The 26,127-nt window shown below is 39.2% G+C and overlaps 1 long non-coding RNA gene across 1 annotated transcript in view; it reads right to left on the bottom strand.

Annotated features, from left to right (window-relative positions):
• Positions 1 to 428: 428 nt before the first annotated feature.
• Positions 429 to 26,127, bottom strand: part of LOC150075693 (uncharacterized) — a 73,216-nt gene continuing 47,517 nt past the window's right edge. The window contains exon 3 of the long non-coding RNA XR_016547888.1: positions 429 to 629. This is a non-coding gene — a long non-coding RNA (uncharacterized LOC150075693). The remainder of the gene's footprint in view (positions 630 to 26,127) is intronic.

Here is a 26,127-nt window from a genome sequence, read left to right as displayed (position 1 = left end):
TATTCACCTGCCCTTGGCAGAACGTGCCAATAATTTTTACTTAACCAACAGATTAAATAAAGTTTTTAAAAAATTAATTGTGGGAGAAACTTTTCCCACTGTTGAGATTTATCATTTCTCATCAGTACACTTGTATTAATTTCATTAAAATCGTTTCTGAATTTCAGTTTTCGAAAAATGGTACTTAGAATATGATGCACGCATGGATGCACTCTGCTTGACTGTAAGTGATAATCATAGTTGAAGTAGGGTACATATGCTGTTGGGCAATATAACTATGCTCACTTTTTTGTTAGAAGTTAATTACCTGAAATCAGATTTTGTTGGCTCGATTTATGTTTAAAGAAAAGAACACTGAAGCAAAAGATTAAGTGAGTTTCATTTTATTATGTTTTCTAATAAGATGTACCAGTTTAAGCCATTTATACATTCTAACATAAATATTATCAAAAATGCATTTTTTTTATTGATATTTACTAACATGCTTTGAAAGCTGACTTGAGATTCTTCCATAGTTGACTACCTCCCCCTCCACAAATTGTTTCAAGTGAAAAGGGAGTGTTTGCAACAGCTGTTTATTCTTATCACTGTCCTTGGTCTTTTCCTTGGAATGTCACTGGTACAGGCTCCTGTAACAGGGTTCACAATATTTTGGCTTCAAGCTGAACACATACATAGTTTTTCTGCCACACTAATAATTTTAAATGTAAGATGTTAAAACAATTCAAATATCTGCTTATTTGGATTTTGTTAATTATTCATGCAAGTTTAATTATTCCCCTCTATTTTATTTTACCACCTCTAAGTATTATTATTATTTTTTTTTAGCAGTTTTAAACATCATACATATCTTAATAATGCTGCTACCATTAGAGGCATTATAAATGATAAATAATATTTAAGCTAGTTGATTTGCTTGTTTCAGAAGAGCTGTTCTGAAACAATGCTGTTTTGCACTATGCACAATGCCAGCAAGAGCCAACATTATTACTCCTCTTTACTAATTCAGGGGGTCAAGGTTGTTACATGCACAAGAAACTTAGAGGAGAAGGCGAGTGGGGTTACATTTTTTTTTTTTTTTTACTTTCAATGCAAAAGTTTTATTTAACAAAGATGTAATGCTCTATCATTGTTAAATTTAATATAGAGACTAAAATTTAATTGCTAAAAGTAAGTGTTATATTTACTTTTTAGCAAACTAACCCAAATATTAGAATAAAAAATGGAGATTCTGGGACAGCATACACTTTTATGCAAAAAAAAAAAAATTAAAATTAGTTATATTGTTTAAGAAAATATAACTAATATAGATAATATAACAAATATAGTTATATATTTTTAAGAAAATATACCTAGGTTGAAGCAAAAAATGACTGAAAAGTCTCAAATTCCATCTCTCAGTTCATTCATTCCACACATTAAATCACTCCCCTCTCTAAAATAAAATTCTAATAGCAATTCATATAAAAGTTAAGTTACTATTACTCATTCACTCACACACACTATTTAGCTGATAAAAATACACCTCCCCTCTTATTAAGAAATATCCTTATCTTCAAGATACAAAAGAGTAACTACCCCATTCAGTCATTGTCTTATATGAGTGTAAAGTGCTACTTATGTGAGTCATGTTGTTGGTGACTCTATTGTCAGGGAAATGGGGAACATGATTTGTAAAAGGATAGGTGGAACAGGACCAGGAAATGTCTGCCAGGGACAAAGGTTGATGAACGTTTGAAGAGCAGATATCATCTTTTAAGGGCACAAAAGGTGATACAGTTGTACACGTTAGCACTAATGATATTAAGAGTAGGAGACCTGCAGAATTACTTAACAAGTACAAGTCACTGTTGGAAAAAAGCAGTGAATTAGGGTTGAAGTCGAAAGTGTCTGCAATTCTGCCCAGACACGATAGGAGGGAGTATGTGATGACAGCCTTGTCGATCAATTCGGCCCTGGAAAGATTGTGCAAGGCTCAAGGGGTAGAATTTTTTTCAGCCTTGTCTGTACTTGTTAACAGGAGAGAATGCTTCTACAGGGATGGCATACACTTAAATACAAAGGGTGCAAGAATATTTGCTGATGCAATTGAGGCAGTGTTAGGTGGGTCGAAAAACTGCTAGCTTGGGGGGGATACAAGGACTAATAGATTAATAGTAGCCACTGGCAGAGGTGAAAGTGATTCTTGCACTGCTTCTATTGGAATGAGCAGCAGCCTGGAAAACAAGATGCAGGATATTTCAGAGACTGCTGGGAGTCATTGCGGTACAAGTAAACAAATGGGTTGTGTTAGGGTAGCAAAGAATAGGAACAGGTGCATGTATATTTGCGTGTACACCAATGCTAGGAGTTCAGTAAATAAATTTGATGAATTTGAGATATTGTTCAAAACATCAAAGGCAGATATTGTTGGGATATCAGAGACGTGGTGTTACACAGATATAAGAATGCAGAACTGGAATTTGGGGAGTACAATGTGTGCAGAAAGGATAGACAGGATAGGAAGGGAGGAGAGGTTATGCTATTAGTTAAGAAACACATAAAATCCAAGGAAGTGAAGCCAGTCGACATCGCTGGACAATGCAGTGGCAAGTCACTTTGGTGTGACATAAGCATTGGGAGATCAACATTGAGAGTAGGAGTGTGCTATAGGCCTAATGACTCTGATGAGTATAATAAGAAACTGTACAATAGAGTGGGAAATAGAGTGGGCAAGTAAATCAGAGAGTCTTATAATGGGAGATTTTAATTTCCCAGATATTGACTGGAATTTGGGGGCTGGTCACTCACACACTAGCAAGGCTTTTGTGGATTTATTGGATGATTGTTTTCTACATCAGCATGTTCGGGAGGCAACTAGAGGGAGGAATACTCTTGGTCTGATTATCAGTAGTGATTTTTCATGCATCATGAATCTGTAGATAAAGGAACCACTAGGTGGCAGTGATCACAGTGTGCTGAAGTGGGATTTACTCAAAGAGGTAACTACCAAGAGGGGTAAAGGGAAGGGTTTTTGCTTTCGTAACGGCGACTACGATGGTCTGAGACAGTATTTAAATTCTATACAGTGGGACCAACTGATGACGTTACCAACAGCAAATTCAAAATGGGAAGCATTCAAAGAAATAATCTTGGAAGCTACTAGGCTTTTCATACCAACTAAGAAATACTGTTCAAGATTTAGGTCTAAATGGATGTCAGATGAACTAATTAGACATGTGGCAGAGAAGAAAAATGCATCTCATACATATAAATTAACAGGTGACACAAAAGCCTATGATAGATATAAGTTGGTCTGTAATCAAGTTGTAAATGAAGTTAGGCAGGAAAAGGCAGATTAATGGAAATCTTTGGCAAAGGATGCAAAGAAAAACAGCAAGGAGTTCTTTACTTATGTAAACTCTAGAAGGAAGAGGATGAATCAGATTGGTACATTTGATATCGATGGTTCAACTGTTGATGATCTTGCTCAGGTAGCTAACAAACTAAATGAATATTTTGCATCGACATTCACACATGAGGAGTTATTCGGGAAGGGGAATGCCAGAGGTGAAGTAAACTCTGGCAGTGAGCTAGATGATTTCGTAATAACTGAGAGGAAAGTGGAGGAGAAATTGTTGAGGATAAACATAAAAAAAAAAAAAAAGGCACCCGGGGTGGATGGGATCTATCCAGTTATATTAAAGGAGGCAGCAAAGGAAAGCGGTTTGTTTGTTTTTTAGGAGCATTAGCAGCTAAGGCCATATTACTCCAGGGGGATATGCGGTGGTCATTCCCTGACCTTTCCGCATCCTCCATATTTGGTGGGCACAGGCTCGAACCCCGGTCTAATCAAGAAGCGCGTGTTACGCACTGCTGCTCCTGCCCACCTGGCTATGGAGGCGCCAACAGCAAAGGAAGTAAGAAAACCCTTAGCCATAATTATGAGAGCTTCCTTGGACTCAGGGGAGGTACCCATAGACTGGAGACGTGCAAATGTGACCCCAATTCACAAAGGAGGATCAAAGGCTGACACAATTATAGACCTGTGAGTTTCACTTCTGTTCCAGGAAAATTAATGGAGGCACTGGTTAAAGAAGCACTGCAGGATCACCTAGACAAGACTTCAGTTATATTTTAGCAATAAATAGACTCATACACCAACCATGAAAATATAAGTATTTTACTGTAACTAAAATATTTACAAATAAAATAAAATAAATATTATATTTATTATATTAAATTAAATTATGTACATTGTAAAAAACATTAAAACTATGATGAAATCCTTGCGATAAAATACACTAAAATAAACCGGATTAAAAGCGATAAAAATGTTAAAAATCTGGAGCTTTCGGAAGCTTTGGCTTCCTTCCTCAGTAGTAACAAAACTTCCTGCAGCACGTCCTTATATAACAGGCTCACGGTACTTATACATGTGGTTCAGTTGGCGCATGGTCTGAACTGGAAGCGGAAACAGCTCGGGAATGTGTCAAGCAAAACCGTTCATCCGTACTTAGGACGATAGTTTCAAACAGAGGATGCATACGCATACCTCTGTCCCTATTCATAATATTGTGGTCGGATGAACAGATTCGTAGACTCTCGAGCCATTTATGGTTCCAGAACCCATGCGCTCGATCCACAATAACCGCATCCTCTGGGGAGATTTGATGCTGCTTCTCCCAAAAATGTTCGCCCACAGCAGACTTATTGTAATCAGCAGTTTTTATAGCATTTGCATTTTCTATGTTTTCTAGGTTTAATGGACTTCCAAAAACTCATAAGACAGAAGTCCCACTCAGACCTATTGTATCATTTATAGAAAGCCCCACATATGCTTTGTCAGTAAGCATTAGTGGTTTAATTAATGGTTTAGTGTTAAGTCCATTATTCTTTTCTGTATTTATAAATGATATTGATGATGTCCAAGTTTAATGTCCAAGTTTTCAGGCAATACAAAGGTTGGCAGGGTTGTTAAGGACACTACTGATGCTATGCTGCTGCAACAGGATCTGGAAAGGTTGAGCAGATGAGCTGAGAGGTGGCAAATGAAGTTTAACATTGACAAATGTAAAGTACTACATATGGGAAACAGTAACCCCAGAGCAACGTATCTACTCTGTGGTACTACACTGACAGTGGTAGAGAATGAAAAGGACCTGGTGGTAACAGTGCAGGCAGATATGAAGTTCTCTGAGCAGTGCAGACGGGCTGCAAGAGTAGCTCATGGTGTCTTGTCAATGATATACAGGAATTTTTCTAGCAGGGATAAGGAGATGATTATTCCCTTGTGTAAGGCAATGGTCAGGCCACACCTTGTATACAGGTCTGGAAGCCTCATTTCAAGAAGGATGTAGAGCTGCTGGAACGAGTACAGAGAAGGGCAACAAGATTAGTGAATGGAACAAAGGGTTGCTCTTACAAAGAAAAGCTGAAGTTTTGGATACTGCGGTGTCTGGAGACTAGGCACCGGCGAGGTGATCTGATAGAGGTGCATAAAGCCTTGAATGGTTTGAGCATGCTCAATGCCGATGGGATTCTTCCTCTTGCTCAGTAGAATTTATGTCCTCTCACCTGAGAGGACATAAATTCAAATTGAGGAAAGACAGATGTAGGATAGATGTGCAGAAATTTGCCTTTAGCCAGCAGGTAGTTGGTTGGTGGAATAGACTTCCATCCCTTGTTGTGGAAGTTGACAGCCTAAATAAATTTAAGGCTCAGCTGGACATTTCGAACAAATGGAGAGGTGAAATGGGAGTTGGTTTTTTTTTTTTTTTTGGCTGATGCTGCATAAGCTCGCTTTCTTGCATCATATGCCTCTACTAATGCTAATGCATGTGAACTACTATTTTTGAGTGATAGGAGTGCTTTTCATTCTGCTGTGAAGTGGTATTTTTTGTTGGAAGTACTTTCATACTGAATAGTGTAATTGTAATTACACTACTTAACATGAAAGTATATTTAATATTACAATGTTCAAAATAGCATTGTACTGTATATTAAACACTGGGTCTCCAACTCATGTTTAACTTCCTACAGGTACGTCAGCCATAGACTTATCCATCTGTACAACCAATATGTACAGCAACAACATATTGAAGACGTAACTGACCACATTATCAGCCATATATTATCTGCAGCAGAAACTTCGATTCCAAAATCCAACCAGCGCATGTACACCAAAATCAATGGTGAAAGAATGATCCAAAGAGAAATGTTATAAAAACCTGAGCTTGGAACCACTTTTGTAAGTTCCCAACTACTGGCAACCTAACTGTTTACAAAAAAACGTAGAGCCAGAGCTAGACAACTTAGGAAAAAAGCAAAACATGAATCCTGGATTAACTTCACCTCATCTATTAACAAAAATACTGACACTGGAATTATCCTGGAAAAAAATAAAAGCTCTCAATGGGAAATTTCTACCACTGCAATCTCCAATAATACAAAGGAATAGGCAAGACCTGTCCTCCCTACTGATATAGCAAATGCATTAGCAGAGCCTTTTTATAATATTTCCACCTCATCCTCTTATGTGACCTCCTTTCAACACATTAAAACTAATCAAGAATGCCAAAAATTGAATTTTTCAAATAGTCTCTCACTTCCGTATAACCAACCGTTTACTCTTGCTGAGCTCAAAGAGTCCTTGAGAAAATCATCAAATAGTGCAGCAGGACCAGACTGCATTCACTACAGTATGCTAAAGCATCTATGTGAAGCCGATCTTGGCATATTATTACTCCTATAACTATATATTTTCAGAAAATATATATCCTCTCTCATGGCAGCATTCCTATATTTGTGCTATACCAAAACCAGGCAAAGATCCCATTCTAGTACATAATTACTGACCGATATCATTAACAAGCTGTTTGGGCAAAATATTTGAAAGGATGGTGCATTAGAAGCTCACCTGGATTCTAGACTTCCAAAATCTTCTTTCGGATCACCAACATGGCTTCCATAAAAACAGGTCTACCCTAGATTTACTTGTAAAAATTGAATCCAACATACAAAATGCCTTCGTCATGAAACAGCATCTAGTGATGGTCAACCTAGATATTCAGAAAGTGTTCAGTACCACATGGCATCATGGTATTATTAAAGATATGCATCAGTTGGGGTTGAGAGGCTACCTTCCTCAAATAATTCAGAACTTTTTAAAATTTCGCACCTTTCAAGTCCGATATCGAAACATACTGTCAGCATCTTGCATTCAAGAAGAGGGTGTCCCACAAGGTTCCATATTGAGTGCTACCCTATTTGCGATTTTGGTCAACAATATATTGAAATCTCCCAAAAACTACTCAAATATACATGTATGCAGATGACCTCACCATATCCTGCCAATCACAAAGTATGAATACCGTTGAAAGACAGTTACAAATTGCTCTTGCCAGAATAGAATCCTGGACCTTACGTAACGGATACCATCTTGCTGAGCAGAAATCCACCACTACTCACTTCTACAAATTACAGTCACTTCATCCTGATCCCGAGCTAAAGATCAATAACGTTTCAATTCCCCTTGCTTGCACTGTCTATTTTCTTGGCCTAGTGGGTGCTAGATAGGAAACTAAACTTTCAAGCATATGTGGTCTATCTTTGAACCATCTGTTTGAAGAAGTTGAATATTTTCTGGTGTATCATCTGTGTCATGAGACGCTGATACCTTGATCCATCTTTATAGAGCTCTCATCACGTCCTGCTTGGACCATGGTTCTCCAGTATATGACTCTCTGAGGAAAAGTACTTTAGAGCGGTTAAACACCATACAGCAGTGCTCAGAAATTTCTCTAGGGGCTTTCAGAACCTCCCCAGTTCAGTCTTTACATCAAAGCCCACAAACCTCCATTACATCTCCACAGAAAAACATTACTTCTGCTGTATGCTGCAAAAATCCGCAGTCTTCCTTCTCACCCTAACCCAGTGGTTTTCAACCTTTTTTAATAAGGGCACCCCTAAGTAATTTATTTTATTTTGCGGCACTCCTACTCAATTTTCTGCCTGTTAGATCCAATTCTCTCTGTGTATATATATATATAATATTAAAAAAAATATGTTATATGCTATTTTTTACAATAATATAATTATAAAAATTACATTTCATAATACAAATTATACAGTATATAATTTTATTCTTTATACAGAGGTACTAAATAAGCATCAATTATATGTCACCATAAAATTTAAAAGATACTGTACACCTTTTTATAATGAAATAAACATATAAATTAAAAAATAATAATAAGTTTAAGTAACTTAAACCCAAATTACTTGGCACCCCGGTTGAAAACCACTGCCCTAACTGGAGATGTCTGTATAATAAATACTGAATGGGAGTTATTTTACAATAGTAAACCAAATAAAAACAGGTCTGTTCCATTTAGACTTAAAGAACCGACTCAATCATGGAATATAGAAATTGGCAATATCTTTCAGGATATGACACCATCAGATCCACCTTGGACAAATATTCTTACAATTTATGATGACTATTTCCAATAGGGGGAAAGAACACCTTGTCTCCCTCCAATATCACACAATGCATGAAACTTATCTCTTTCTAACTGACAGGCCTGTAAGATCTATACAGATGGATCAAAAACTGAAACACAAGTAGATGCTACTGCAATCTTCCTCTCATTCACCACTTCTGTCTCATTGCCAGTAGAATGCAGTATCTTCACTGCTGAGCTCTATGCCATAAACTTAGCTCTGGATCACATTACTGAACTTTTAATTGTGCCTGCTTTAATATACACTGACTCACTCAGTGCTGTCTCTGCTATAAGTAGTAATACCAACCCCTCTCACCCTGTAATAAAGCATATTCATTCTAAGTTAATTGCTTGTAATGAAAGAAATTTCCTGCTATCCCAGAACTTCACAGTTCTGGGATAGCAGGAAATGAGAGATCTTGCAGTCAAACAACCAGACTCTACCATTTCACAGACTTTTCAACCTCCAATTACCGATTACAAACATTATGTGTAAAGCATGTTACAATAGCTGGTCACTAATCAGGAGAGGTTATCCAGGAAACAAACTTTACCAAATAAAACCAGACCCAAAGCTATGGCTCTCCGGCTTCCGGAAAAGTAAGCAAGAAGAAATAATTCTGGCAAGGCTAAGGATTGGGCATACTCGCCTCACTCATCTGTATCTATTAATGAATTAGAGTGCTTTCCTGGCGTTGGCTGATGGACCTAGAGCTCTGCTTTTGGATATCCCAGCAATTAGAGGATACACTATATCAACACTTAGAAATGGAATATTATCCTAATCGAAATGGTTCCTTTCAGAACCAAACAACAACAAAGAATATAGGACACTCTCTGAATATCCTTCAACTTAATATTGCCGATCAAAAAGCGACTATCTTTTAAAAGTGCTTAACGACCATCATGTAGATGTCGTGTTGTTACAAGAAACACATTGTGAAGATCAAAACCAACTTTACTCTAGATGTATATTACCAGGATACAGCCTTGCTGCGGCTAATGACATCTTCATTACCAGGGTTAAGGTGGCAGGTCTGGAAATAGTAAATATTTATAAACCACTATCTTGACCTTGGTGTAAAGAAGCTATTCAGAATGTGCAACATCCATCAGTCATCATGGGAGATTTCAACAGTAGGAGTACTACCTGGGGCTATGCTGACACTAATGCCTTGGTGTGATAGACTGGTCCAAAGCCGAGGACATTTTCTTAATGTATGAAGCAAAAGAGAAAGGTTCCTTTCATTCAGGCAGATGGAATAAAGACACCAACCCAGACCTCTGTTTTTTTTCAAGAGACGAGCGTGGAAGACCTTTGCAGTGTAGCAGGAAAGTTTTGAATAATTTTCCTCGTAGTCAGCACAGACCAATCCTTGTAAAAATTGGTACTGAAGTTCCAATAATAAAATCAAAGTCTGTACCCCGCTGAAATTTTGGAAAAGCTCACTGGGAAGTCTTCATTAATGAGATGGATTACAATATTCAATGGATTCCACCAAAAATCTACAATTATAAGCAATTTGTTGGTTTAACATGCTCCATAGCAAAGAAGCATATTCCTAGAGGATTTAGGAAAGAATACATTCCTCGCTGGAACAGAAGATGTGATGAGTTATATGAAGAATACCAACTTAGCAATAGAACAGAAATTGCCGATGAACTATTGCATTGCTTAGATTCTGCTAGGAAAGAGAAATGGAACATAATGACAGCAAGCATGAATTTCCAACACTCAAGTAGAAAAGCATGGACATTTCTGAGGAAACTCGAAAGCAGTACTCCCAAACGTATTAATAAGAGCTCAGAAGTAACCCCAGGAAATGTAGCCAATAGAATTGTCAGCCTATCCAAGAGACCAACCGATATCAATAAAGATGAAGTCAAAAAACTCAACAAGGAGCTAAGAACCAGACTATCCTTGGCTGAACCAACCTCCCAATTCTCAGGAGAATTTACAGTCGCAGAGATCTCAACAGCCCTGAAGGAAACAAAACCAGGCAAGGCAGCCAGAGTGGACGGAATATATCCAGAGTTCCTGAAACACTGCGGTCCAAGAGATCTGGACTGGCTAGTTAAATTCTTTAATGACATCTTGCGGAATGGTAGGTTCCCGTTCTTGTTCAAGAGAACCAAAATAGTTGCCATTCTAAAGCCTGGGAAAAGTGGAGCTAGCCCTGAAGATTATCGACCAATTGCACTTTTAAATATATGCTAAAAATTAATTGAAAGAATGGTTTACAATAGAATCGCAACTACAATCTTCCAACACATACCAATTGAACAAGCCGGATTTCGACCAAGCCGAAGCTGCTGTGATCAGCTACTGGCACTTACTAGCCACATCGAGAATGGATTTCAAGATAAGAAGAAGACCATTGCAGTCTTTGTGGACTTGACATCAGCTTATGACACAGTATGGCAACAAGGAATGATTCTGAAATTTTTGAAGATTATTCCTTGCAAGACCCTCGCGATTCTACTTAACAATATGCTATGCAACAGAGTGTTTGAAGTACATTTAAATGGCAGAGTGAGCAAGCCCTATATATTAAATGATGGTTTACCACAGGGATCAGTTCTTTCCCCATTATTATTCAATATCTATACTGCAGATCTTCCAGCAACTGCTTCTAGGAAATTCATGTATGCAAATGACATAGCTCTGACTGCCCAGTCTTCAAAACAGCCGAAATTGAGGAAAGACAGATGTAGGATAGACGTGCGGAAATTTGCCTTTAGTCAGCGAGTGGTTGGTTGGTGGAACAGACTTCCATCCCTTGTGGTGGAGGTTGATAGCCTAAATAAGTTTAAGGCTCAGCTGGACAGGTATTTTGAACGAACAGAGAGGTGAAGTGGAAGTGGGTTTTTTTTTTTTTTTTTGTCTGATGCTGCATAAGCTTGCTTTCTTGCATCAAATGCCTCTACTAATGCTAATGCTAATTGTACTCACAAAGGATCTTCATAACTTGAATAAATATTTTCATACATGGCGACTTAAACCTAACTTAAATAAAACCGAAGTTAGCTGCTTTCATCTGGATAATCAAAGGGCTAATTATATGCCTCAAGTGGAATATAAAGGCCAACGACTGAAATATAACCCTTGCCCAAAATATCTGGGAATCACAATGGACCGGACACTGACGTACAAACAACACCTTTGTAATATTGCAGCAAAGATAAAAACTAGGAATAACATCTTGCACAGACTCAGTGGAACAGGCTGGGGAGCAAAAGCAACGGTGCTACAAACATCAGCCCTTACCTTAGTCTACCCAGTTGCAGAATATTGTTGTCCCGTATGGCTTAACAGCGCACACATTGTAAAAGTTGACACCCAACTGAATGACACAATGAGAACAATATCAGGCACCATTAAATCGACACCTTTAAAATGGTTACCAGTATTATCTGACATCCATCCCCCTCATATAAGAAGAGAAACAGCTTTGCTGAAAGAATGGCAAAAATGTCACAGAAATACTCAACTGCCCATACATCAGGACTGCAAACCCCAGAAGCCAGAGAGATTGAAATCCAGGAACCCTCCATGGAAGCTAGGTGAGAAACTTATTAAGTCACATTTTAATGCTGATCAGACCTGGAATGAAGAATGGGACACTTCAAACCCCTACCACCTGGGTTTAGTCAATGATCCATATAGAGCTGTACCTGGTTTCAACTTACCAAGAAAGGAATGGACATCCCTGAATAGAATTCAAACAAATCACGGAAGATGCAAGTTCTGGTTGCACAAGTGGGGAAAAACTGAAAATCCATTCTGTGACTGTGACAATGTGACTCAGACTATCCAGCATGTCGTCACGGAGTGCCCAAAGAGGAGATTTGAAGGACCCATCCAAGATTTACACAGTGCTACTGATGATGCTATTAATTGGCTGAATAAACTGGACATTACATTTTAATTTACACAGTGCTACTGGATCTGTAAATATTGTTTTTAGGCTTATTGTAATTTATATTTTTTCAATATTGTCTGCTATAAATGTATCCTCATTTTGCCATACGAAATAAATAAAAAGAGTGCTTTCCAATGCACATCATGTCATGTCATGTACAACTGACTGTTCACCATTTGTTAGAAGACTGCCCCCAGTTTCTAAATATCTGTTCAAACACCTTTAAATCATCTGCTAATGAACAGTCATCACTAACATTATTGCAGATACTTGGAGATGATCCTAATAAAACAGAACTGTTTACTAGTCTAAACTGCTTAGGAATATATCATAAAATATAACAGCTATTTTAAAGGAAGTCAGTATTTCACTATTAACCATTAGAAAGACATAATATGGCCCCGACAGCTTATGTGTCATTAAACTCCATCACAACAACAACAACAACAGCCTTCCATCACAAATGAAAAAGTGCTGAATCTAAGCTTGTTCTTATCAGGAGCTCTAGTCAAACAACTGAAAGACAGACCGCCAAGGGAATCCAAAGTCTCTTCTCCAAATGCACAGCAATTAGTACCTCTGCTATCTATATTGCTGATGCTATCGAGGCAGTGTTAGGTGGGTCGGAAAACTGCTAGCTTGGGGGGAGACAAAGACCAATAGATTGACAGTAGCCACTGGCAGAGGTGAAAGAGATTCTTGCACTGCTTCTATTAGAATGAGCAGAAGCCTGAAAAACAAGATGCATGGTATTTCAGAGACTGCTGGGAGCCATTGCGGTACAAGTAAACACATGGGTTGTGTTAGGGTAGCTAAGAATAGAAACAGGTGCAGGTATACTTGCGTGTACACCAATGCTAGGAGTTTAGTAAATAAATTTGATGAATTTGAGGTATTGCTCAAAACATCAAAGGCAGATATTGTTGGGATATCAGAGACGTGGTGTCACACAGATATAAGTGATGCAGAACTGCAATTTGGGGAGTACAACGTCTACAGAAAGGATAGACAGGATAGGAAGGGGGGAGGGGTTATGCTATTAGTTAAGAAACACATAAAAACCAAGGAAGCGAAGCCAGTCGACATCGCTGGACAGTGCAGTGTTCAGTCAGTTTGGTGTGACATAAGCATTGGGAGATCAAAATTGAGAGTAGGAGTGTGCTATAGGCCTAATGACTCTGATGAGTATAATAAGGAACTGTACAGGGAAATAGAGTGGGCCAGTAAATCAGAGAGTCTTATAATGGGAGATTTTAATTTCCCAGATATTGACTGGAATTTGGGGGCTGGTTACTCACACACTAGCAGGGCTTTTGTGGATTTATTGGATGATTGTTTTCTACATCAGCATGTTCGGGAGGCAACTAGAGGGAGTAATACTCTTGATTTGATTATCAGCAGTGATTCTTCATGCATTAAGAATCTGCAGATAAATGAACCACTAGGTGGCAGTGATCACAGTGTGCTGAAGTGGGATTTACTGAAAGAGGTAACTACCATTAGGGGTAAAGGGAAGGGTTATTGCTTCCGTAAAGGCGACTACGATGGACTGAGACAGTATTTAAATTCTATACAGTGGGACCAACTGATGATGTTACCAACAGCAAATTCAAAATGGGAAGCATTCAAAGAACTTATCTTGGAAGCTACTAGGCTTTACATACCAACTAAGAAATATTGTTCAAGGTTTAGGCCAAAATGGATGTCAGATGAACTAATGAGGCATATGGCAGAGAAGAAAAATGCATGGGATACATATAAATTAACACATGACACAGAAGCCTATGATAGATACAAGTTGATATGCAACCAAGTTACAAAGGAGGTTAGGCAGGCGAAGGCAGATTACGAGAAATCCTTGGCAAGGGATGCAAAGAAAAACAGCAAAGAGTTCTTTACTTATGTAAACTCTAGAAGGAAGGGGATGAATCAGATTGGTCCACTTGATATTGATGGGTCAACTGTTGATGATCCTGCTCAGATAGCTAACAAACTAAATGAATATTTTGCATCGACATTCACACATGAGGAGTTATTCAGCGAGGGGAATGCCAGAGGTGTATTCAACTCTAGCAGTAAGCTACAGAATCTTGAAATAACTGGGAGTAAAGTGGAGGAGAAACTGTTGAAGATAAACACAAGAAAGGCACCCGGGGTGGATGGGATCTATCCAGTTATATTAAAGGAGGCAGCAAAGGAAGTAAGCAAACCCTTAGCCATAATTATGAGAGCTTCCTTGGACTCAGGGGAGGTACCCATAGACTGGAAATGTGCAAATGTGACCCCAATTCACAAAGGAGGATCAAAGGCTGACACAAGTAATTATAGACCTGTGAGCTTAACTTCTGTTCCAGGAAAATTAATGGAGGCACTGGTTAAAGAAGCACTGCAGGATCATTTAGACAAGACTTCAGTTATAGCTCAGACACAGCATGGTTTTGTTAAGGGGAAGTCTTGCCTGACCAACTTGATTGGATACTATGATGCAGTCACAAAAGAACTGGATGCAGGGAATAACTTTGATATTATATACTTGGATTTTAGAAAGGCTTTTGATACTGTTGCACATGGAAGACTGCTACACAAATTGGAGCAGTGTGACATTGGAGGCAAATTGCTGCTATGGATAAGGGGGTGGTTGAGGGGGAGAAGACAGAGAGTGGTAATCAATGGACACTGCTCATCGTGGACTAACGTTATTAGTGGAGTCCCTCAGGGCTCAGTGTTGGGTCCATTATTGTTTTCTGTATTTATAAATGATATTGATGATGGTATATCAAGCTTAATGTCCAAGTTTGCAGATGATACAAAGGTTGGCAGGGTTGTCAAGGACACTACTGACACTATGCTGCTGCAACAGGATCTGGAAAGGTTGAGCAGATGGGCTGAGAGGTGGCAAATGAAGTTTAACATTGACAAATGTAAAGTACTACACATGGGAAACAGCAACCCCAGAGCAACGTATCAACTCTGTGGTACTACACTGACAGTGGTAGAGAATGAAAGGGACTTGGGGGTGGCTGTGCAGGCAGATATGAAGTTCTCTGAGCAGTGCAGACGGGCTGCAAGAGTAGCTCATGGAGTATTGTCAATGATATACAGGAATTTTTCCAGCAGGGATAAGGAGGTGATTATTCCATTGTATAAGGCAATGGTCAGGCCACACCTAGAGTACTGTGTACAGGTCTGGAGGCCTCATTTCAAGAAGGATGTAGAGCTGCTGGAACGAGTACAGAGAAGGGCAACAAGATTAGTGAATGGAACAAAGGGGTGCTCTTACGAAGAAAGGCTTAAGTTTTGCAAATTACAGTGTCTGGAGACTAGGCACCAGCGAGGTGATCTGATAGAGGTGTATAAAGCCTTGAATGGTTTAAGCATGCTCAATGCTGATGGGATTCTTCCTCTAGCTCAGAAAAATCACCTGAGAGGGCATAAATTAAAATTGAGGAAAGACAGATGTAGGATAGACGTGCGGAAATTTGCCTTTAGCCAGCGGGTGGTTGGTTGGTGGAACAGACTGCCATCCCTTGTGGTGGAGGTTGATAGCCTAAATAAGTTTAAGGCTCAGCTGGACAGGTATTTTGAACGAACAGAGGGGTGAAGTGGAAGTGGGTTTTTTTTTTTTTTTTGGCTGATGCTGCATAAGCTTGCTTTCTTGCATCAAATGCCTCTACTAATGCTAATGCTATACTACGCTCGCCTCTCATCACAGAGTCTCCAGATCTTGCTTGTTTAGTATTTACCTTCAGAACTGCAGGTAAAAGTAAAGTAAAGTGCAGCCATTATCAACCCACTGCAGGGTGGAAGCCTCCTCAACAATTCATGCTGAGGGAAATGGACCATAATCTGCCACGCTGGTCCAGTGCGGGTTGGCAGATCGACCGTATTCAGCAGTCAGGGGCTTGATCCCCGGTCTACTCAAAGAGCGTGTGCTACTGCACTCCCGCTCCTGCCCACTCGGCTACGAAACTAAACCACTTTAGGGCAATCCAGGGCTTACATATTTATGACATATACCTGCTCATGAAACGTAGCACTCTGCATATATTGATGACCGGGAGATTATAGATGGGAAATATATAATAATTTCACACATACTGAATCACTATACTGCTTTCTCCACCTTGGAAACTTAAAAATTTTAATACGATTACTTTATTTTCCACCTTCCTTAACTAATAATAACCTTCAATATTTAGAAAACTTGCTGGAATCTATCCTCCTGCTTATTCAATCTGCTGACATAGTAATGATTCTGGGAGACTTTAGCTGTCATCTAGGATCATCTTCTCCAACACTGCAGATGAGGACTCTCTTCAATATACTTCACAGTTATGGTCTTGAACAAGTTTGCAAATTTCCAACCAGAGAAAATGCCTATCTTAATCTTATATTCTCCTCTGCTCAGACAGAGGTTCACAAAGACAGTCCTATATTCCACTCAGATCATTCACCAATCACTTTTGACATCACTGTGTCTTCTCATAACTTAACTTCAAATGCAGCTCCCATTCTCCAGGGTTCAATTTCAGAATGGCTGACTGGCCTCTGCCCAACCTAGCTCTCAGCAATATGGACAAGCATCTCTTTGATTCATTAAAGAGGCCTCAGGAGTCAGGAATTCAATAATTCATTTTTAATTTCACTAACCACTGACTCAAAACTGCATATATAACTTTATTTACAATAAAACATACTATAAAATAAAATAAAAATCTATCTTCAAAACTGCATTATACAGTACTATAATTAAAACAAAACCGACATAAAGTAAAATAAAATAAAAGTGTATATTACAATAATATAAAATCACTGATTAAAAATTTAAAAAATTTTAAATTTAAAGGTTGAAATCACTTAAAACCACTATACAATAGCTTTTGGCAGCAACAGCTGCCTTCATCAGCTGAGATGTTGTTGCTATTTGGTTTTTAGGAGCATTAGCAACTATGGCCATATTGCTTCGGGGATATGTGGTGGTCATTCCCTGACCTTTCCGCATCCTCCGTATTTGGTGGTCACAGGCTCGAACCCCGGTCTAATCAAGAAGCATATGCTACGCACTGCTGCTCCTGCCCAACTGGCTACGGAGGCACCTCATCAGCTGAGATGGTTATGGGTTATCCACAATATATATATATACCTACATATATCCCAGCAGGGAAATATGTAGAAATATATATGTAGGTATGTATGCTCTGAGGAGAGGGATAACGAGATTAGACGGGTTACGGCTGATCAGCAACAGCTGATCAGCCGTAACCCGTCTAATCTCGTTAACCACTAACGTTAATCGCTAATCTCGTTAAAGCCGTAACCACTGACTCAAAACTGCATATATAATTATATATGCAGTTTTGAGTCAGTGCATATATTTGAGTCAAAACTGCATATATAATTATATATGCAGTTTTGAGTCAGTGGTTAGTGACATTAAAAATGAACTATTGACTTCCTGAGTCCTGAGGCCTCTTTAATGAATTTTTTATGGTTTACAGTCATTCTGTGCTACAGGAGATCCGACAATTTCTGAAACTATATACTACTGAAGCTAGACAGAGGCAACATCTAAGGTTTGCACACTGGTGTAAAGCTACTGGTTTGGTACCGTATGGTTTTCGGGTGAAACTACCATTTTGAGATGGCCAGTTAGTATGGGCTAAAGGGGTATATCAGAGGAAGGTATTAGGAATTTGGATTGGCAAACTATAGAAAGATTTGATGTGTACTAGGAGGTGTAAGGAGTTGGTTTCCAGCTGTTTGAGTGAGTGTTTGGAATTGATGCATTGGACACATGTCTGGATTGGCGCTGGACAGAGCTGCCTGAACTACGAATGAATACAGGCAAAGCCAAGTCAATAAATTTAACAAACTAAGAGAAGAAGCCATGGGAGAGAGAGAGGAGGCGTGTCTACTCGGGGTGAGTTTATTCATAATTTATTTACGAATGAACAGAAAGAAGTATTGAATTTAGGAACTAATTCATTCAATTCAATTCATTCATTCAACTAATTCAAGGACTTCCTAATTCATTTCACAAATATACGTGGTCTCAATTCTAATCTCAACGATGTCCATTTCCACTTGCAGTCTGCCAAACCCCATGTACTTTTTCTGACAGAATCTCAGTTATCGGTTGATTCATCTACTGCTCATCTCAGATGCCCAAATTATTCGCTGTATGATTCCTTTCGCCTCAAAGGTGGTACTTGTGCATATGTCCGTTCTGATATTCCCTGTCAGAGACTTGGCAATTTGGAATCTCCTCTCTTTGATCTTCTCTGGCTTAAAATCTCTCTACCTCATTGTGTCAAATTCATCTGTTGTCTCTACCGTTCTCCCAACTCTACTAATCACTTGGAGCTCTTTGACTTCCTCTCTTTGCAACTTGACTTTCTCCAGTCCAACTTTCATAACAGCGAAGTAATTTTCCTTGGTGATTTTAATGTTCACAACTCCAGCTGGCTTCCGTTTTCTAGTCACACCGACCCAGCAGGTCGAGATGCTGAGGCTTTTGCAATTACTAATGACCTAGCACAGATTGTTCATTTACCTACAAGAATACCGGACAATCCTAATCATACAGCCAATACGCTTGATCTTTTTCTCACAAACAACCCTTCTAAGTACACGGTCGAAGTGAGAGGTCCTTTAGGCACTTCAGATCACAACTTGGTGATTGTCTCTTCTCCAATGGAACCTTTATCTCATGGCTATTCCCAACCACGTGTTGTTTGGCATTACAAGAATGCAAAATGGGATGACCTGCGAGACTTCTTTTCTTCTTTTCCTTGGTCGGATTACTGTTTCAAAACTTCTGATGTCAACGTTTGCTCAGATCGTGTCAGTGAAATTATTCTTGCAGGAATGGAATCCTTTATCCCACACTCCACTTTAAAATCTCGTCCTTTATCTAAACCTTGGTTTTCCAATAAATGTGCTAATGCTGTCCAAGAGAAGAATGTTGCATATCGTAATTGGCTTGTTTCTAATTCTTCAGTTTCATTTTCTGCCTACACCAAAGCTCGCAACAGTTGTAAAGCAGTTATTAACCAGTCCAAACTAGAGTTTGAACAGGCTAAGAGTAGAAAACTTGCTTCTTGCCCTAATGGTAGCCGAGCATTCTGGTCTCTTGCCAAAGCTATTGGTCGCAACTTTTGCCCATCTTTACTCCCACCTCTGTCCAAACCAGATGGTTCTGTTGCCACTTCAGCCAAGGATAAAGCTGACCTTCTAGCATCCCATTTTTCTTCCAGCTCATGTATTAATGATCTTGGTAAAACACCTCCCACCATTCCCAACACGCTCCATTCAATGCCTCCTGTGGTCTTCCGTCAAAAGGATATCAGAAGGATTTTGATGAATCTTGATGCTAAGAAAGCTCCAGGTCCTGATGGTATTTCTCCACTTGTTCTCAAAACCTGTGCTCCTGAACTTACTCCTATTCTTTGCCGCCTTTTTTCACTTTCTTATTCCAAAGGCGTTTTTCCTTCTGCTTGGAAATTTGCTCATATCCAGCCAGTTCCTAAAAAGGGTGACAAATCCCTCCCATCCAATTATCGTCCCATTGCAATTACTTCTACTCTTTCTAAAGTAATGGAGAAATCAATTAACCGCCAACTCTTAAACTACCTAGAAACCTTCCGTCTGATCAACGATCACCAGTATGGATTCCGTCGGTGTCGATCCACTGGAGATATTCTGGCTTATGTTACCCATTTATGGACTAATTCAATGGAAAGGTTCGGTGAAACACAAGTAGTTGCTCTTGACATCTCAAAGGCTTTTGATCGTGTTTGGCATAAAGGTCTTCTAAACAAACTTCCATCTTATGGTTTGCCAAGTGTTTTTAGTAATTGGTTATCCAGTTTTCTCTCTGATCGCTCACTGAGGGTGATGGTAGATGGCTCTCTGTCTTCTAACTTCTCTACTAATGCCGGTGTCCCCCAAGGTTCAGTTCTTTCCCCCACTCTTTTCCTCTTGTATATCAATGACCTTCTTCCATTGACTGGAAATCCTATCCATAGTTTTGCTGATGATAGCACATTGCATTCAACTTTCCATTTTGAGAAACCTTGTCCTGCTCAATCAGCTTCAACTTCTCGAAAATCTGCTACCAATTCCTTAAATGCCGATCTTCAGCCTCCAGTGGGGCAAAGACAACTTAGTTGATTTCTCCAGTGGGACAAAGACAACTTAGTTGATTTCAACCCTTCTAAAACTCAGTCTTGTCTTATATCTCGCAAAAAGGATTCTTCTACTCCTATGCTTATCTTTAGTGACACTCCGATTTCTAGGCAAAATGATATATCTCTTTTGGGGATTACCCTGACTTCTAATCTCTCTTGGCACAAGCACATTACAAATATTGCTTCCTCTGCATCTAAAAAACTTGGTTTTCTCTTTCGCTCTCGGCGTTACTTTTCTTCCAAACAGCTGCTCACTCTGTATAAATCGCAAATTCGCCCTGCCATGGAATATTGTTCCCATATCTGGGGTGGTGCCCCCAAAACCTCTCTCCGGCTTCTTGATTCCATTCAGAAGAGGGCAGTTAGGTTAATTAATGATTCATCTCTAACAGAGTCTCTCCACCCGCTTTCTCATAGACGCACTGTTTCTGCTGCATGCCTCTTCTACAGATACTTCCATGGGCACTGTTCTTCTGAATTGGCTTCTATAATTCCTGCTCTGTCTTTCAAAACAGTCCGAACACGTGCCGCCACCAGCCAACATCCATTTACTGTCCAACTTCAAACCCACAGAACCAACTTTTCATCTTCCTCGTTTATTCATTCAACTGCCGTTTTCTGGAACAACCTTCCTTCATACGTATTTCCTGAAAATTACAATCTACAGAAGTTCAAGTCCAATGTCAACAAATATCTTCTTTCGTCTTCTTAACCTCAAACCCAAGCACGGTACTAAGTACTATAGGTCCTAATACCTCTCGTGTTTGGGGTTCACATAAAAAAAAAAAAAAAAAAAAACTAAGTTTAGTTTGATCCCCTGTAGGCCACCACTGCAGATACAGCTATGGATATAGAGGGCAGTAGCCGGTCTGCCTGAGATGACAGCTAATGAAGTCCAATTCAAGACATTGTGTGTTCTAGGCCAGGCACGTATAGCTACTCCCAATTTAACGGTGGGACAAAAAAAGGTGTTAGGTGAAGCAGGATGGTAGTATTGTGGTGCTACCTGCAGATAAGGGTAGATCTACAGTGCTTTTGAACAAGGAGGATGATCAGGAAAGGGCTCTTAATTTGCTCAATGATGGGATCAGCTGTAAGGTTGTTCAAAAGAACCCCTTAGTCGGGCTGGAACGGCAAGTTAATAAGTTGGTGCAAGGTTGGCAGAAAGCTGGAAAAATATCCGAGGAAGTAGCCTGGAAGTTGCGTGCGTTGGGCTGTCATTTACCTAGGTTTTATGGGCTACCAAAAGTCCATAAGGCGGGGGTGCCTTTAAGGGGCACATTGTATCTTTTGTAGGCAATCCGACACATGCTCTATCCAGGTTTTTGGCGGAGCTTATATACCCTCATAGTGGGACATTCGGACTTTATTATTAAGAATAGTAGTGATTTTGTATGGTTTGTTCAAACTCAGGAGATAGAAGAGGGGGAAATTATGGTGTCTTTTGACATTTCCTTGTTCACCCATATACCCATTGAACATGGTTTGGATTGTATGCAGGTAGCTTTGGGAACAGATGATACTTTGAAAGATAGGACAGTGTTGAGTTGTGAAGATCTTTGTAAAGGAATTAGTTTATGTATGTCTAGTACCACTATGTTGTTCTAGAAATATTATGTATCAGCAGGTCCGCGGAGTGGCCATGGATTCGCCCATTAGTGCAGTTATAGCAAACCTGGCTATGGAGGAGTTTGAGGGTAGGATGATGGTGAGCACTCTTCCACACCTTGTTCGGGTGTAGAAGATATGTCGATGACACTTTTACGATAATACAGAAGGGTCGGGATAATGAAGTGTTCAGGTGGCTGAATGACGGTTCACCCTATATTCAGTTTACCTCAGAGGCTGCCCTTCCTTTTCTTGATGTGTAGGCCAATGTTTGAGAGCTAAGGTTTATAGAAAACCTAAGTGTAGGGGCCAGTACACGCACTTTAAATCAGCTCAGGCTGGTGGCCATAAGAAGGGTGGGGGGGTCACATTGTTCCTCCTCTGAGGAGAGGGATGACGAGATTAGATGGGTTATGGCTCATCTCAAGATGTGTGGCTACCCTCAGAGTGTTATTGATGTTGTCAAAAGGATACGAATAGTGGGCACAGGGATGTTTTTATGCCTAGGGCTACCGCATACTTTCCTTACTATCCGGATATCTCCGAACCCATTGCATGTATTTTACACTCATATCAGATGTGCTGTGTGCAGCTTCCTGGTCGGAGACTTCACATGGTGATGATCATGGTTAAAGATTCCATTGATACCAGTGACGTTAGCGGGGTCACATATGAGATTGAATGCCCGGAATATGGGAGAAACAAAGCATAGATTGCGCAATCGCTTAGGTGAACATGATAGAGCCATCAATATGACTGATTATGGAAGTTCAGCCATAGCCGAACATGCTTGGGAAACGGGGCATGATATTTCAGCTAAAGGAGAGTTGGTTGTCGACAGAGCTAGTGGTTTCTGGAACAGGAAGTGGCTAGAGAGCTTACATGATATGTTCGTCCAGACCCTATAGTATTAATGGGGATAAGGGCTGCTGCATTCATCCACTTTTTAGGGAGGGAAGAGCAATTTATAACGATGAGTACCCGAGTCATTTCCTGTTCCAATGTATGGGAAGTTAGTAGTGCTCGTGTGTTGTAGTGGATGTCGCGGACCTGCTGGGATATAATGTAGGTATATATATACAGTGAAACTTCCCTTTAACGGACAGCCATGGTTTGGTTTTTTTGGTTTTTTTTTTAGGAGCATTAGCAACTAAGGCCATATTGCTCCGGGGATGTGCGGTGGTCATTCCCTGACCTTTCTGCATCCTCCATATTTGGTGGTGACGGGCTCGAACCCCGGTCTAATCAAGAAGCGTGTGCTACACACTGGTGCTCCTTCCCACCTGGCTACGGAGGCGCCTGACAGCCATGGGGAACGAAAATGTGTCCGTTAGAGAGAAGTGTCCGCTAACAAGAAGTCTGAGGGAGAAAAAAAAAAAAAGAAAGAAAGAAAAATCGTTAAACGTTTAATGTAAAATTAAATTAAAATATATACAGATTTTGAACAATATTTTTGTAAATAATATACAATTACATACACAAGAGATAAAGAAAAATCGTTAAATGTTTAATGTAAAATTAAATTAAATTATATACAGATTTTGCACAATATTTTTGTAAATAATATACATACAATTGTGCTATGCATATTATGACTTTATCTCTAAAAAGCATGAAAAATACATACAGTAATCACTTATTTTCTTCTGCACCTTCTTCTGGCTGATAATTTTGTTTTCAACATTTGTTTGGAGTGAAGAAACCATCGAAAGTCCTTCGGTATCTTCTTCAGCAGCGAAAAACATTTTTAAATGATTGATTTGTATGAGCGCTTCTTCTATTTTCATCGGTGGTTCATCGTTAATATGTTCATATGTTCTTCGACAGAATGACCTCCTTCCATTTTTTCATCCTCATGAGGAACTTCTTGAAAAATATCGATGATAATGTCGTTGATATCTAGAGCACCATCTTCTGTAGTGAGGTTTGAGTCTATATCTTTGCAGCCAGGGTCACTTGTAGCGGAAATATCGTACATTATCAATAGATGTTGAAGTTCTTGTTCTTCTTGGTGCTCCACATTGCCGTTCACAACTTCAATTTTTGCGTTTGAGAAGCCAGACTTTACAAAACAGTTCACGACAGTTTGTTTTCTAATTGCGTTTACTGAAAAGGAAATCCATTGAATCGCATCTAGGATGCTGATTTTCTTTGCAAGGTCACTCGCACATGTTACATCATTCATATTTGCAATGAGGTCTTAAAACACGTTTTCTGTAGTGAAGTTTAAAATTTTTTATTATCCCTTGATCCAAGGGCTGACACTCTGCAGATGTGTTTGGTGGCAGAAAAACGATTTGAATGTTGGGCAATTCAATGTGCAGGTGAGATGCAGCATTATCCATGAAAAGACTAATTTTTCTGTTTTGACGAATCATGTTTTGGTTAAAGTGACTTATCCATTCGCTCATGATATCTCGTGTCATCCACGCTTTTTTATTAGACTTCCAGTCAACATACAAAAGATTCAACTTTATGCCCTTGAAACGACAAGGATTTTGTGGGTTTCCTATAACAAGAAGTTGTTCAAAGTCTCCCAGCATATTTGTACACAATAGTACAGTCAAGCGTTCCTTAGAAATTTTTCCGCCCTGGCACTTTTCGTTTTTAAGACTCATTGTTTTTTCAGGAAGAGCTTTAAAAAACAACCCTGTTTTGTCACAGTTGTAAATATCCTTAGCTTCAAAATCACGACATAAATCTTCCAATTTGACGGTCCACTCTGTTACAACCCCAGTATCAACAGATCCACCTTCACCACTTACGGTTTTCCAAGAAATTTTATGCCGCGTTTTGAACTTGTCTAGCCATCCCACAGAAGCTTTGAACTCATTTACTCCCATAGATTTCGCAACCTCCAAAGCCTTTTCCCTAATAATAGGCCTTTTTAGTCCAACAAATGTGAAGTCCAACAATTTTCGGGAATGATTTTTGAACCTGATCATTTCCGTGTTGCCAAAATTGTTTGAGCAGTTCATTTTTTTTCTTTAGGATGTCGCTTACCTGCGTCTTCCCGATTTTGAATTTTGCAGCGAGATTGCGAACACTATTTTTTTGCCGATCATACGCATTAATGAGTTCGACTTTATCTTTTAAAGTTAAATGTTTACGAGAAGACTGTGCACTTCACACGACACTGAACAAAACTGAAAACTGAAACTGAAAAGATGAAAGGCCGACCATATTCCCCCCCTGCACACACCGAATTCATCAGAAGTTTTACATGTGCCTTAAAATTCTTGAAAAAGGGTTTAGAACCGCGATGTAAACCTTGATAAAATTCAGAGAATTGGAAATAGAAAATAAACACACGATTGCGGCAATACGTGGAAGAAACGTTCCTAGAAAAAGGGCCGTGAGCTCGCCCGCTGTCCGTTATGGGGAGATCAAATTAAGTGCTAATCTAAACGAAACAGTGCAGATTGCCTGTCCGCGTCCATTACAGAGAATATCCACTAGACAGAAGCTGCAAACACGTTAAAACTAATGGAGGTGAGTTGGGGAATTTGAAAATGTCCGTTGTAGAGAGATGTCCGTTAACGAGAGGTGTCCATTAGGAGAAGTTTCACTGTATATATATTGTGGATAACCCGTAACCATCTCAGCTGATGAAGGCAGCTATTGCTGCTGAAAGCTATTGTATAGTGGTTTTAAGTGATTTCAACCTTTAAATTTAGATTTAAAATTTTTAATCAGTGATTTTATACACTTTTTTATTTTATTTTATTTTGGTTTTGTTTTAATTATAGCATAATGCAGTTTTGAAGATTTTTATTTTATTTTATAGTATGTTTTATTGTAAATAAAAGTTATATATGCAGTTTTGAGTCAGTGGTTAGTGACATTAAAAATTAATTAGCTCTTTTGTTGTTGGTGAAGACATAGATGTGCTCACCAATAACCTGATCAACTGTGTCCATT

This window comes from Mastigoproctus giganteus, chromosome 14 (assembly GCF_048544385.1).
Source record: "Mastigoproctus giganteus isolate SK-2022 chromosome 14, ASM4854438v1, whole genome shotgun sequence".
Classification (NCBI taxonomy): domain Eukaryota; kingdom Metazoa; phylum Arthropoda; class Arachnida; order Uropygi; family Thelyphonidae; genus Mastigoproctus; species Mastigoproctus giganteus.
This window is presented reverse-complemented; position numbering and strand designations above follow the sequence as displayed.